Source organism: Pinus tabuliformis, chromosome 2_2, assembly GCF_031772625.1.
Source record: "Pinus tabuliformis cultivar Carrire ecotype Pingquan chromosome 2_2, CPIR1, whole genome shotgun sequence".
Classification (NCBI taxonomy): Eukaryota; Viridiplantae; Streptophyta; class Pinopsida; order Pinales; family Pinaceae; genus Pinus; species Pinus tabuliformis.
Genome location: NC_142300.1, coordinates 572012462 through 572026535, shown reverse-complemented (window position 1 = coordinate 572026535; position 14074 = coordinate 572012462).

The window sequence follows — 14074 nt, the reverse complement described above, 5'->3', positions numbered from 1 at the left end:
AGAACCGTCAATGGTGATTAAAGTGATGGTCCCATTGTCATGTACCTTCTGGATTTCATATGGTCCCAACCAACAAGTCTGGAGTTTCCCAGGGAAGTCCTGAAACCGAGAGTCATATAATAGGGCCCAGTCTCCCTCGTGGAAGACTTTGTTTTTGATGAGGGCATCATGCCATTTAGCTCGCTGTTGTTGAATCAATGCTGTATTTTGTAGTGCAGAGAGCCTAATTTCGTCCAATTCATTGATCTGTTGTAGTCGATTAATCTGTGCCTCAGTTAGATCTAAGCCAACTTCCTGTGTTGTTCGTAATGTTTGGATTTCAAATTCTATAGGAAAAATGGGTTGTTTTCCAAACACTAATTGATAAGGTGAGTAACCAGTGGTGCTTCTCCATGTTGTTCTATAGGCCCAGAGTGCTTCAGGTAGTCGGGCAGCCCAATCACGCCTATGTGACGCAATGGTTTTCGTTAGGATTGATTCTATTACCTTATTGCTACTTTCTACTTGTCCATTCGCCTGTGGATGATATGGAGTAGTGATTTTGTGCTGGACGTGATAATTATTAAGTGTTGCCGCTAATCTATTGCCAACAAATTGTGGTCCTCCGTCTGTAATTATTTCCCTTGGAAGGCCATAACGTACAAATAGATGGACAGGAACTGTATGGCAGAGTCCTCTGTGGCTCTTGGAAATTCTTCTGCTTCAACCCACTTGGTGACAGATTCTGTTGCCACCAAGATATATGTTCTCTGATTTGATGAGGGGTTGATGGGTCCAACGAAATCAAGAGCGCATCGCTCGAATGGTTCGATGACTAACTGTGGTTTGAGAGGCATCTCGTCAGCTTGACCAGGACATCCTGCTTGCTGGCAGCTGTCACAGGCTTGGACAAATTTCTTTGCATCTCTGAAAATCGTGGGCCAGTAATATCCTGTCTGTAATACTTTGTGTCCAGTTCTACGCTCAACGAAGTGTCCCCCACATGGTCCATCGTGACAGGCTTTTAGGATGTCAAAGATTTCATCTTCTCGAACACATCTCCTGATATGCATGTCTGCCCCTGTGTGAAACAAATAGCCCCGAATCCAAGAGAATCGAGTACTCTTTTGAACAATCTGTTTTCGCTCATTAGGGGTTAAGTGTTTTGGTAGTTTACCTACTGCAAGGTAATTGGCAACATCGGCATACCAGGGTGTTCGAATGGTAACAAAAAACAGATGTTCGTCCGGAAATTGATCTTCAACTACTGCTGCATCAATTGGCTTTTGCATTCTCGAGAGAAAATCGGCTACAAGATTCTCTTTGCCAAGCCAGTCCTTGATTGTGATATCAAATTTCTGCAATAAAATCAACCATCTAGTTATTCTGGCATTTGTGACAGGCTTATTTGCTAAATATTTTATGGTGGAATGATCCGTATAAAAAATAACAGGATAGCCCATAATATAATGTCTAAATTTATTGACAGCATGTATTACAGCTAGGAATTCTTTTTTAGTAATAGTGTAATTTAATTCAGGAGGGGATAAATTTTTGCTACTGTAATAGATAGCATATGGTTTTTTATCCTCTTCCTACCCAAGGACTACGCCAATGGCTGTATCTGAGGCATCAGCTGATATCTGAAATCGCAGATCCCAGTTTGGTCCTCGCAGGACTGGGGCTATGGATACAAGCTTCTTTAAATCCTTGAAAGCACGTTCACATTTTTCTGTCCAAAGAAAATCAACGTTACCAGTTAGTGCATATAAAGGTGCAGCAATGTGTGAATAATGTTTTATAAATCGTCTATAATATCCAGAAAACCCAAGAAAGCTGCATACCTTTGTTTGAGTAGTAGGAGTGGGAATAAGCAAAAACATTTGGATTTTGGCCGGGTCTACCTGAATGCCAGCTGCTGAAACATAATGTCCTAGAATAAGTCCTTTAGTCATCATCATGTAACATTTTTCGTGACTTAAGCAAAGCTTGGTAGCTATACAATGTTGTAGGACTTTTTCTAGGGTATTTAGTGCTGGATCAAAATCATCTCCATAGGGTTTAAAGTCATCCATATATACTTCAAGTCCATCATTTATTAAATCTGCAAAAATGCTAAGGATATCCCTTTGGAATGTGGCGGGAGCATTACATAGGCCAAAAGGTAGAACTCGGTAGGCAAATGTCCCCCAAGGACAAGTGAAAGTTGTTTTGTCCTGGTCTTCAGGGGCAATCTGAATCTGATTGTATTCACTGAAGCCATCCAAGAAGGAAAAGAATTTTTTTCCTGCCAAAGTATCTAGCACTTGGTCTATGAATGGGAGAGGAAAGTGGTCTTTTTGTGTTTCTTTATTGAGTTCCCTGTAATCCACACAAATTCTACATTTCCCATTCTTTTTTGGTACCACCACAAGCGGAGGGACCCATTTACTGTCAGAAATAGGATAAATAAAATTGACATCTAACAGTTTCTGAAGTTCCACTTTCACCACATCCTTTAGATGAGGATTAAGTCTTCTCTGTGGTTGATGGACAGGTCTAGCATCTTTTTCTATATAAATGTGGTGTGTACACAAATGTGGGTCGATTCCTTTCATATCAGGGTAATCCCATGCAAATTCCTGTTGATATTTTCTTAACAGATGGATGAGCTTAGTTTCATATTCATATGTGAGGTTGGCATTGATATTTAAAGTTTTTCCTGGTTCAATTTCCACAATTTTACTATTTGCGATAGAAGTAATAGGTATTGTTTGATCATGTGTGTCTTTCAGAAGATCTTCTTCTAATTCATTATCAAATGCTGCTTCTATCATGTGACATTGTGTGTAGGATTCAGCTTCAGTTTGACTAATGAAATTGTTAATGGCATCATCTTCTGTTTGATCTTTAAAATCAAGTGTCTCTTGTATAGTCAATGGAGATCTAATGTTATCAGTAAGGTATGATACAAGATACTTGTTAGTTTTAATTATTGTGAGACTTGGCTGTGCTGGAGGGTATAGAACCAAATTCTTAATATCAGGTCCTTTAGTTATGGTCATATTTCCTTGCCGACAACCAATGTAAGCATCGGTGGTGGCAAGCCAAGGCCTACCTAGGATTAGCGGGTGTCAATCAAGTCGGGTTTTTGGATTAATTATCAGGAAATCGGTTGGATATTCCCAGGTATCTACAGAGACCATGACATCGTGTAGAGTACCTTCTGGTCTAATCACAGATCGGTCGGCCAATTCTAACAAAGGAGAGGTAGGTTCTACAAATGTAATGCCGAGTTTTTGACAGGTGGTGGTTGTTAAAATATTGATTGCAGCTCCTAGATCAACTATGGCATTAGACAAGGTCTGACCGTAAATTTGAACAGTTACAATTGGATTTCCTGGGTCTTCATATTTAATGGGTGTTTCTTTCCGAGATAAGAGATCAGATAAAGTACCGACTACTTGGACTCTTGGATTAGTTGTTATATTCCTCCTTGGTTTCTTTATGCACAATTATTTAATAGTTTTTGCATATATAGGAATATCTTGAATGGCTTGGAGGAACGGGATTTTTATATACAAATTTTGTAATTCCCCCAGAATGTCAAAGTCAGGATACTGTAAAGGTCGAGGTATGACTAATCGTTCTGGGAATGGGGGAGAGGATGTGGTTGCTTGATTATGAGATTGCTGCTTATTTGCATCCTCTTGTTGCAACTGATGTTCTCTTACTAATTGATCTTCAATATGAACTGTTTTATCTCCCTCATTTTCAATGATACGTCCAGATCGTAATTGAAGATCATTACACTCCTGCAGGTCAGGTCCTATTTCTGGTGATTCTATGATTTGAAGAGATTGGACCGGTCTGTTATTTGGATTGGGGTTGGGTTGGGCTAGGAGTTGCAGTCTCAAATTAGACTGGGGATTTTGTTGTAGAGCTAGCAGAGTAGGTTGAGGGAGCGGAATAGTTCCTACTGGATGTTGCATCGGTCTTTGCCACTTTGTCTGCCAGGGTGAACCTTGTGAAGTAGGGGGAGTCCATTGCAGAGGATATGGGCTATTTTGCCAATATGGTGGAATATAAGGGAAATTTGGCCAACCAAATTGGTTTGGTTGATTCAGCCATGGGTTTGAAGAAGGAAATGGTGGTGGTGACCAGTTTGAGAATGGGGGTGGGGGTTGATTTTACCACATATTATATTGTTTAGCATTATATTATGGAGGCTGAAAAGAAGAGGTTGGGTTTGAAAACATACCAGATTGTCTTGGCTGCCACTGGCGGTGCTGGTTGATCAAGTACACTGATTCTGGTTCTTCCTCTGCTTCCTTGTATACTGCTTTTAATCCAGGAATGAGGGGCAACTTTCCGTAAGATGATCGTTTGTACAAATGGCACATGTTTGGACTTTATCCAGTGGACACTCCTTGTGACTATGTTTTCTTCTGCATTAGGGGCAGAAGATTGCCAAATTCTGTTCTGCCTCCATCTGCTTCTGTTTCGCCTGCATAATATCAAGTTGTGTAGTTAGTGTCCCTAGAATATCAGTTTTAAAATTTTCTAATAAATTTCCAATCCCCACATGCGTTACTCCTTCTGTTGATATTTTATTGTCTCTTGCAAACCGATCATATTTTGCTGGTTTTATTCTTGTGCTGCCTCTCAAACTCCTGATGCATAAATCAATAATGTCAACAAAATTCTCTTGATAAATATCCCCTTTTCCCATGATGTTTAATGTTTCGATCCACTGTTCCATCATGCCCCTTATCAATGCAGTTTTTAACACATTATCAGGTAAAGGTAGTGATGCATAAGGAGATCTTTGTAAATTGTATTGAAAACGTTCCACATATTCTTCTAATGTTTCGTTTGGTTTGGCTATCATTTGAAATATTTCGTCTTTCAATTCTCTAGACCTACAATAATCCTGATATTTTTTTAAGAAGGATTCTTTCATTTGATCCCAATTGTTGATGACCCCACCACCTAGTCCCATAAACCATCTTAGAGCAGCCCCCTTTAATGTAGAGGGGAATAATTTCAATTGTTGGGGATCAGTGGTGTAATCATATCCCCTACACAACACATCAAATTCGAATAAAAATGCATCCGGATCTTCTGATGTGAGACCGTGAAATGTAGGGATATGTTTAAGAGGGATAGCTTTCATGGGCGCATTTGCTGCAGAATCCACTATAGGATATTATAATGTAGAGGTTTGTGTATTTGGCTGGTTCTGAGCCATAGGTTCGAATATATGCCAATAACCTTCTGGGATATCTAGGAGGGTATTCCTAGGTTGAGAGGGAACGATTTTAGCAGGGATAGTTTTAATGGCACTTCCTTTATCTGGGATAAGAGGAATACCTGATGTCTTAGGAGATTGAATTCCTTCAACAATGACTTTCACGGTGCTCCCCTTATCTGGGTTGTTTAATGGTTGATCTGTTTCAATGGGAGATTTTGGTTCCTCGGTTTCTCCTGTTTCTCCTTCTCCTTCACAAAAGTTGCTGAAATTCCCTTCCTACAATACTTCTAGAGTAGAATTTTCAATTTCCTGAAATTCCTGCTCTTCAGTTTGACTATGCACCTCAGCAAAGGCTACAGATAGTGATCCTATGGCCTGAAGGGAACTAGTAGGTTGTTTAGAAATGATTTTCCTAGGACCTACTGATGGCTGAGATTATGTTTTCTTATAGATTTCCTCTATGAAAGTTGTTCAGCCAAGGGTCACCGACCCCTTAGCTTTTTCGGGTTTGGATGGAAGCTTGATATTCTTTTCTGGTTTTTTCTGCTTAGTCATGCACTCAAATGAACTGTTAATTCTATTCAATCAAAGAAAGAGCAAATCTGTTAGGAAAGCGGACAGTGGAGGAGGGCTTTTACATGCTCCGCAGCAGGTTCTTATCTTTTGTTTTTGAGATCCAACTCTTCCCTTGCAGGTTTGTACACTACTCTGAAAAAGACAAATGGCTACACTCTTTCCCCGACAACGACGCCAAAATGTAGAGCTATAAAAAGGGTCTCTTTCACCTCTAATTACCTCAATTAATATGTCAATCCGGGAGCGTTTGGTTATTTCAAAGAGTGACTCAATCTGAGGCTATTTGTCAGAGTAATGCTAGTAGTACAACGTTCTACCAAAAATACAAGAGTAAACTGATGCTTGTCTATGACTAAGTTACTTCAAATGACTAAAGAAGACACTCTTAAAGCTAGGAAACTTTATCAGTCAAGGGTTCGACAGCAATAGCCCATCCCTTTGGAAACTGATGGAAAGGAAATTAGAGCATGGACCATGGGTCTGGGAGCGAGGCAGTAAATGCCGAGGCTCACTACAGCCACAGATCGTCTCTCACACCAAATGTGAGTAAATGAAACAACAGATAAAAATGGAACGGCAAATAGGAAATTGAAAAACAAATCTAGAATGGAACAACAATGCTTAAAATGGAACAACAATTCTGAAATGGAACAACAATCGCTATAACTAAACCTCGCAAGCAATAATCAAACTTTATCCTGTCAACTCAAACGCACTCATTGTAATCAAAACTCCAATCTTTCATTCTCCAAGAAAATCACACAACCAACTAATGGAACAACATTAATTACTAATTATGGAACAACATGTGGAAATCATACACACACAACACTCTGAAGAAGTAATCTGATTTAACACCAATCATCAACAGGAATTACAACTGTGTTTCAAAATGGAACAACATGAATCCTGAATCATAAAGAACACACCTTTCAGATAATTTCCTTAACACAAATACACAACATAAAAGCTCCGTAACACAATGATAACAATGTTCAATTAAGTCTAATAATATTGAATCCACTCTGAAAGTATTGATGATATAATGCAGAGTCAATATAAAGAACCTTAATGAACGAATCTTAACAGAGCATGTGATGTAACTTATAAAGCATATCAGATTACCAACTAATGATGATAAGCAAACCACACAGAAATCAAATCGTAGTGATACAGAAGCAAGTTTCCTCCGGGGCCAGGCCCTTAGCCTCAAGGGTACACTGCTTTAAGTTAATCCAGACGCAGAGATAAGATAATCACCGAGTTTATATTAATGCATAAAATAGAAAGTACAATGATCCAAGTTCAACGAGACTCGATGATCAAAGTTCAATCTTTAACAAGAAGTTACATAAAAGCATTGTCCCCTAGACTAATAGTGTCTTCCCTTTATATAGGGTAATGACGGAGATGTCTAGGCGATAAGATAAATAAAGCAGTGATCCCTCAGGATTGAAGATCCTGAGGGATTTGCCAAACTATTAATCCTTAATCACTTCTTTTCTCCTCCACCGAGCTGGTGCCTTCTCCTCCTTTCCTGACTGGTTTGTTTCAACCTGCTTTGCCTCGTTTGCACTCGGTCCTTCGTCAAAGGGACAACAGTTACCCTGTTCTTGTCTTTTTCTTTGGAACAACAGATCCTCGTTTTTACCCTTTCCTGCACTGGAGAATGACAACTATCAGCGGTTAAGTCTTGCATACTAATTCCACATATTTTATCATAATTCTCTATTGTTTTCCACATTCATGATGTAAAAGATTCACAAGTCCCACTAAAAAGCCATTGAAATGATCATTAAAAACATACCTTTTTAGTACTCCACACATTTTTGACCAAAACTTGGGCTTTGATCCCCAAAAGGTGCTGTGGGGGGATTCCATGCCCAACAGGCCCCCAACACAAACATCATGACTCATCCCCAAGTCACTCAGTTGGTGTGGAAATCTTGGCACAGAGTCCCTCCAACTGGTCTCGCACTGCTCGAAGGTCTGCAGCACACTACTCTGTAGTTTGTTGGACCTACTACATGCGTTCTTTCGATACTTCTCTATGAGGATCAAATCCTTGCCTCAGCACGTAGATCCCTTGCATCTGTGTGAGCTTGTCCTCGATATCAGTTGTAATGGTGAAGGCCTCATCAATCCATGGCTGGATGCGCGCTTTGAGAAGTGCCTCATTTTATCTTGCGGCATCCACCTACTCTTTCAGTGCCCTTGCTTGGTGCATCTTTGCGAGCCATTAAGTGAGGATGACTGTCTACATAGTTCTGGATACTGTCGTTTTTCTCCTGAAGTTCACATGCCTCTTTATCCAGGTGTTGTATGTTGGGGTCCTCCTACAAGGATGTGAGGACACCAAAGGCTTGGTCCAACATATCGATACAATCTTGCACTGCTCGTCCAATTTCTTCCAACCCTATTTGGATAGTGCTAATGTGTTGCTCTCTAACTTTCAAGGGAGTGGAAGGTTACGCCTTCAGCCACAGCTTGACAATCTGGAGATTCAACTCCAGCTTCACTAGCATTGTTTCCTCACATACGTTTCGGACTCCACTTTCCAAACAGTGGATCTGTACTTCTGTTGGGAGGTCCGCAATGATGGAAAACTCTGGGACATGCCAGCATGCTTCATCAACTATCTGCACTAGCTACTGTTTCTGTGACACCAGTTCGTCACACGGCAGGGTGAGCTATTCGATGTTGATCTTTTGCTCGCTTAGCACCTGTATCGTGTGGCCCTCCTTGGCATAGAGTTCGGTGGTTACTCCATCCTGCACTTGGTACAGTGTGTCTCGCGGAAGGGCAACCAATTTAAGGCCAAGTCGCTTGATCCTGCCACCCGCGGCTCTGTTGATCTCATTCTCTGATGCTAGCACCCCTTCTAGTAGCACTATGGTATTGGCCATCCTTGCGCATAGCATCTGTTCTGCTACTGATGTTCTTGCTGCAATGTAGGTGGCTGTGATTCCTTATTGTGGGGACCACACTTGTAGTTCCTATAGTTGCACCCTTAGGGTCCCCAACATAGTTTGTTGCTCCGACATGACATCCTAGAGAGCTTCCTTGGTGACATCATGAACCGTCTCACCAATGTTGTATAGGCCACCTTCTATTAATGTGATCAGGTCGATGGCCAATTTGGAGGCCTTGACCTTATTTTGTGGACCCGATCTCTCTGTGACGCATGACCTTTTGAGTTGGGTGGAAGTTGTGCCTGGGTCTGTGCCCTCTTCTACAATGTTTGTGTCCTCTACCTCTGGTCCCATAGACAATTCCTAGCCCTCGTCTACCTGTGCTATTGTGGCCCCTGTTTTCCGCACTGCTACTACTACTTTAGTGGCTTCAGCTCACCTTCCAGTATAGTCTGTGGAAAATCCTTAATTTCCCTCACGACAGCCGACGCCGCATGTTCTATTGTATGTAGTGCACTACCTTGGTTACTGTGTTTGGTGAGATACGATTGTAGCCATGGAAGTAGAGTCATAAATTCTCAGCGATAGTCTTTTAATTCAGTGATATGATCATCTACACCTTGCCTTGCCATCCTTGGTTTATCAATGAGACATACTTGCTTGATCTTGTTTTCCAGCCTCTTGACCACTGCATCCATCAAAATGCTTTTCTTCCTCAGTCGTAATTGGTCTTTTTCAAGTTTACGAAGTCAAAGGTTCCCTCACCAAATGGTTACCTGAAGCCTTATCTGTTCAACCTCACGTAGCTGTGTGATTTCTTTGGTTTGTGATTTGGGAACTATCACATCTATGGCAGCTATTACGTGTGGATTCCTCTTTTCATTCTCTTCAGAAATTATGGTCCCTACTCTATTCCGAACCCTTGGAATCAGTTCCGCAATCAAGATTTTGTACATGGTCCTATAGGCCCATGAGACCATTGGTACGTGCAGGTCCCAAACAGTACGTTTTTCCTGGTGAACCCTGTTCAATACTTCACACACCCTATCCAATGCTTCTCTGTGCATAATCCTTGGTGCGGTTTTCCTTTCTAGGTGCTACGTTTTGTTCTGATTCTCTATTCTGGGAGTGGTATGTGCTGCATGTCATATGTTTGTACCCATCAGGAAAGGTGGGCGTGTAACTTGTTATGCCACTGGTAACCGACTCTCATCCTTATCGGGGCTTTTCTAAATTGTAGGCACATCATCCTCTTGCATCCGTGCCAATCCTCCAAACTCCCCTGATGTGTAGACCACCATCTTGCAGGCATTGTGCATCATGCCCATTTCAGAGTATCGAACTGCTGTTGTTCTAGTACTATGCTTTCAAATTTGTTCAGGAAGTCATCCACCACTATCAACCCGTCATATGTAGGTAGATCCCTTGCCTTTGTTGTTAGGCAACATAATGATCTAACCATCATGTTGCAATTGAGCGTTGTTACTTCATGCAGCCGATTTTTCCATCATTCTATTTCTTCATCAGAATCTATAGTGCAGGAGCTTTCACGCTCCCACGAAATCCTTCCAGCTGCAGTGGGATTCACACAATCCTACTCTCACGCAGTTATCTTGTAGATGTAATCGAGATCGTCATCACTATCATCATCGTGCACCGGTTCAGTGCATCGTGCTCCTTCAGCTGGATCTAGTGGTACTATGCGTAGTGACTTTTTCTCAAAAATCGTTTTGTGCTTCTTCAAGTTTATGACTCTGTTCATATCGGTGGCCCAATCTATTCCTAGTAGTGCAGGATAGGGATTACTGTCATCGTTAATCTGTATCACTTCAAATCTACCTATGCGCTCGCGCCTTCAATATCTACCATGACCCCTTGCAATATACCCATGGGCAAGATCTTCTATTGGTTCACCATTCGAAATTGAATAGAAGACCGTTGTAGCACGGGTCTGCCCATGTATTCCCATGTTTGTTTTGGTAGTACATTTACATCCAATCCTAGATCTAGGATTACCTGATCCATTTCATATTCACCATTTTGCGTAGTCAACCTCATTTCCCTTCCTGTGCACAATGCATGCTTTCTGAGTTTCCAGACGACGCATAGTTCTCTTGAGCCCGCACACCTAGTGATAAGTTTCTGTAGTCCTTTTACTGCCTTGCTATCATGTAGCAGTTTCATGCATGTCTCTATAAAAGTAGTGAGCATTGAAGGATCCATTCTGGGTTCTAGTTGATCGTTACTACCTAAAGTGGAGGCCTCCATGAAGCTCTTCTTAGCTTCCATGAATGTCTCCTTTGCACATTCTAAATCAAATTCAGATTCCTTTGTAGGAGCCTTGCAAACCCGCACACTTTCTTCTGACTACTTACCTTTATCATTGCTAGTGTTCATACCACTCCTGAGCATGATGTTTACATTCGGGTCTTCTTTGCATGGTTCGGACCTCATCATCTACAAATTCTGAGTAGGAAGGGGCTGGAGTACCCCTTTTTCGTGCATCCTTGCTATCAACGAGGGGTGGTCTTCTACTTCATGATCAAACTGAGTACAGTATAAACATGATGTCCTTATCGGGTTTGTATAATCGCGGGCATAGTGCCTTGGCCCTCCATAATTGTAACAGATTAGTTGTCTGTGACCCCTCCTTGGTCCCATTACACCTCAACCTCGACCTCGACCACACCCCTGAAATCCAGTGTGCGCCATTCCTGCATTTGGGTCAAGGCCTCGCATTTCAGTTTGCACCCTGTAGGCAAGAGTCTGATCCATCGTTAGTTCGTAGCTTCTGTAGGTGCATTCATCATGGCCTATGGACCTGCAGAAATTACAAAACAATTGCTGGGACGTTTGCGTATAATTCTACAATAGATGACAATTATCTGTACTGTGTTTTCCTCCTATCTGACAGATCGTGCACCATAGTGTAGGCGCCTTCCTCGGTCTTTCTTCTACCTCAGGTCTTAACAGCATCGGCTCTCCTCCCACCAAGTAATTTGTGAACACTAGACAATGGTCCTTGTCATGCCCTTGGCCTTTGCATATTATGCGCCATACCTCCTCAAGTGCCTCTGGTCAAGGTGTCCTGTCCTGTCTCAAACTTTGCATCTCTAGACATAGATTTCGCAGTTGCACGTCGATTTGTTGGACTCCCAGATGAGGGTCTTGTATAGGGGTGTCATGCAATCTTAATGCCATCTCCAAAGCTTCGGCATGGGTGGAAAGTTTTTGTTGTGACAGTGTTGTCGTTAGATGGGTGTTAGTGATGCTAAAAACCATGTATGGTGTTGTCCATATGTCAAAGTCATATTGGCTTCCCGAATCATACCCTTCAGTCTTTGGGCTAGATCTTAGGGGGTCTTCCCTGGGAACATCACGATCTCCTTAAACCTGATAATTGATTGTGTCTCCGACTTTGGCCTGTTGAATTACCTATTCACGCGGACTGGATTTTTGTGATTCCTACATTTGGATGATCATTAAAATGGTTGATGTACCATGTTAATGCGTGATCCTGTAACACACTAACCAGCATATCCTTTTTGATATTATCATCCATGACTGCTTGTGCTTCCCATACCGCCCTTACTACGAACCAGAATTGGTTTGGATCTTCATTCCCTACTCCTCTCAATACCAGTAGTTTGATCGCACTCACCATGCTAAACTATGGTGGTGGCGAAGGTGGGGTAGGTGGAGATGGAGGTGAGGGGGTGAGACAGGTGGCGGTGTAGGTGGAGGTGGTAAGCGCGGAATTCACTGCCCTATCAAATTGACCACACTTCTTGTAGAAAATTTCATGAGCTCTTCCTTACTTTCCCACGAGTGTGAAATTAAGGGACTGGTTTCTAATTCTTCACTACCTTTGCCTCTGTAGATCTTCCCACTTTGCGTAGCCCCAAACATTAATTTATTCGCATAACCTACTTTTCACACAATAGCATCTTAATCTAAGTGTTCAAATATTTAATATACTTACCTCGTAGTCCTTTGAGGAAGCATCGCTCCACCTCACTATACCCAACGATTGTATATACCGTGAACTCAGTGATAAATCCTCCTATAATTCGGTCGAGCCAATGGTCTACATCTTGCGTGATCTTATCTCCTGATGCTTCTAATCTGTGCACTAATTATGGAGTCCACACAGTTGGTTTATTTAGCCTACACCTTCCTTGACTACCTGCTAGCTTCACGATCCACTCATACAGCTCAGAAGGAAAGGATGCAAAGAAAATTTTGTTTATTTCTATATATAAGTAGTGCTCCAACCACTGTTCATTCGATACTCACGGATTCCTATTTTCTTGCACCACGAACTCATGAATCTTCTTGTCCAACCACTCTTCAATTTCTTTCTTTGTTGGATTCCAGTGACACGATATCAGACATCCCTTATGCTGATCCCGGTCCCGGCAACAGAACCATTTGTTGGCTTGTATGGGCCTGACCCAGGTTCAGAGGTGATTTAGCCAAACAAATCCTAGTACTACTGGCCCTTTCAGCAATAGTCCATAGAGCGCGGACTAAGGTCTCAACCGAAGTAGCATGGGAGGGTGCTAGAACTAAGTTTTGACACCCTAGGGATGTTTGATGAGATTTGGAGGTCCACGGTTTGACCCTGCATGCATGTCGCTATGTGCATCTATTAGTTCCATGCAACCAGTGATGCTACCTTTGCACAGCCCTACTTGAGGCGCGATCCATATTATTACCCAAGTTCCTTACTATTAACCTATTATTATCTTATTACTTTAACTTATCCATGCAAATCTAGTGATAATTAACAGTATATCTAGAATTCTTATAAGTGCACGCAATAAACAAAACGGTATAAATGTATAACATGCAATATAGAAGCAGATGCACAGAAAATGGAATCAACTTCTCTTTATTATTCTTCATTCAAGGTTACAGACTCGACACCACCCTGCACACTCAGTTCCAGGGATCCACGCACTCAGCTGTGGACACTACTAGGCCTCTATGCACTCAACTATAGAGCCTCTTCCTACTACTACAACCCAATAGACTTAATCTCTTACTCTATGCTTGAACCATTCATATTCATCTATCTCCTTCTTCACTATCTTTATGACTTATAGCCTCGCTCTATTTATGTAATCCCGTGGTCCGCGGACCATGGGTAGGCTGACATGCCATTAAATTACATTACAAAACTTAGGGCATACAACCCTCTAACTTAACCTATACTTCGCGCTACGTGCCTAGAATTCATAGAGTCTTACAACATATTTGACCAAAACTTGGCCTTTGAGCCACAAAATGTGCTGTGGGGGGATTCCATGCCCAACATTTAGACTCAACTCAATTTTTCCCTAAAAGATGAAAGAGGTTCATTGATGATACT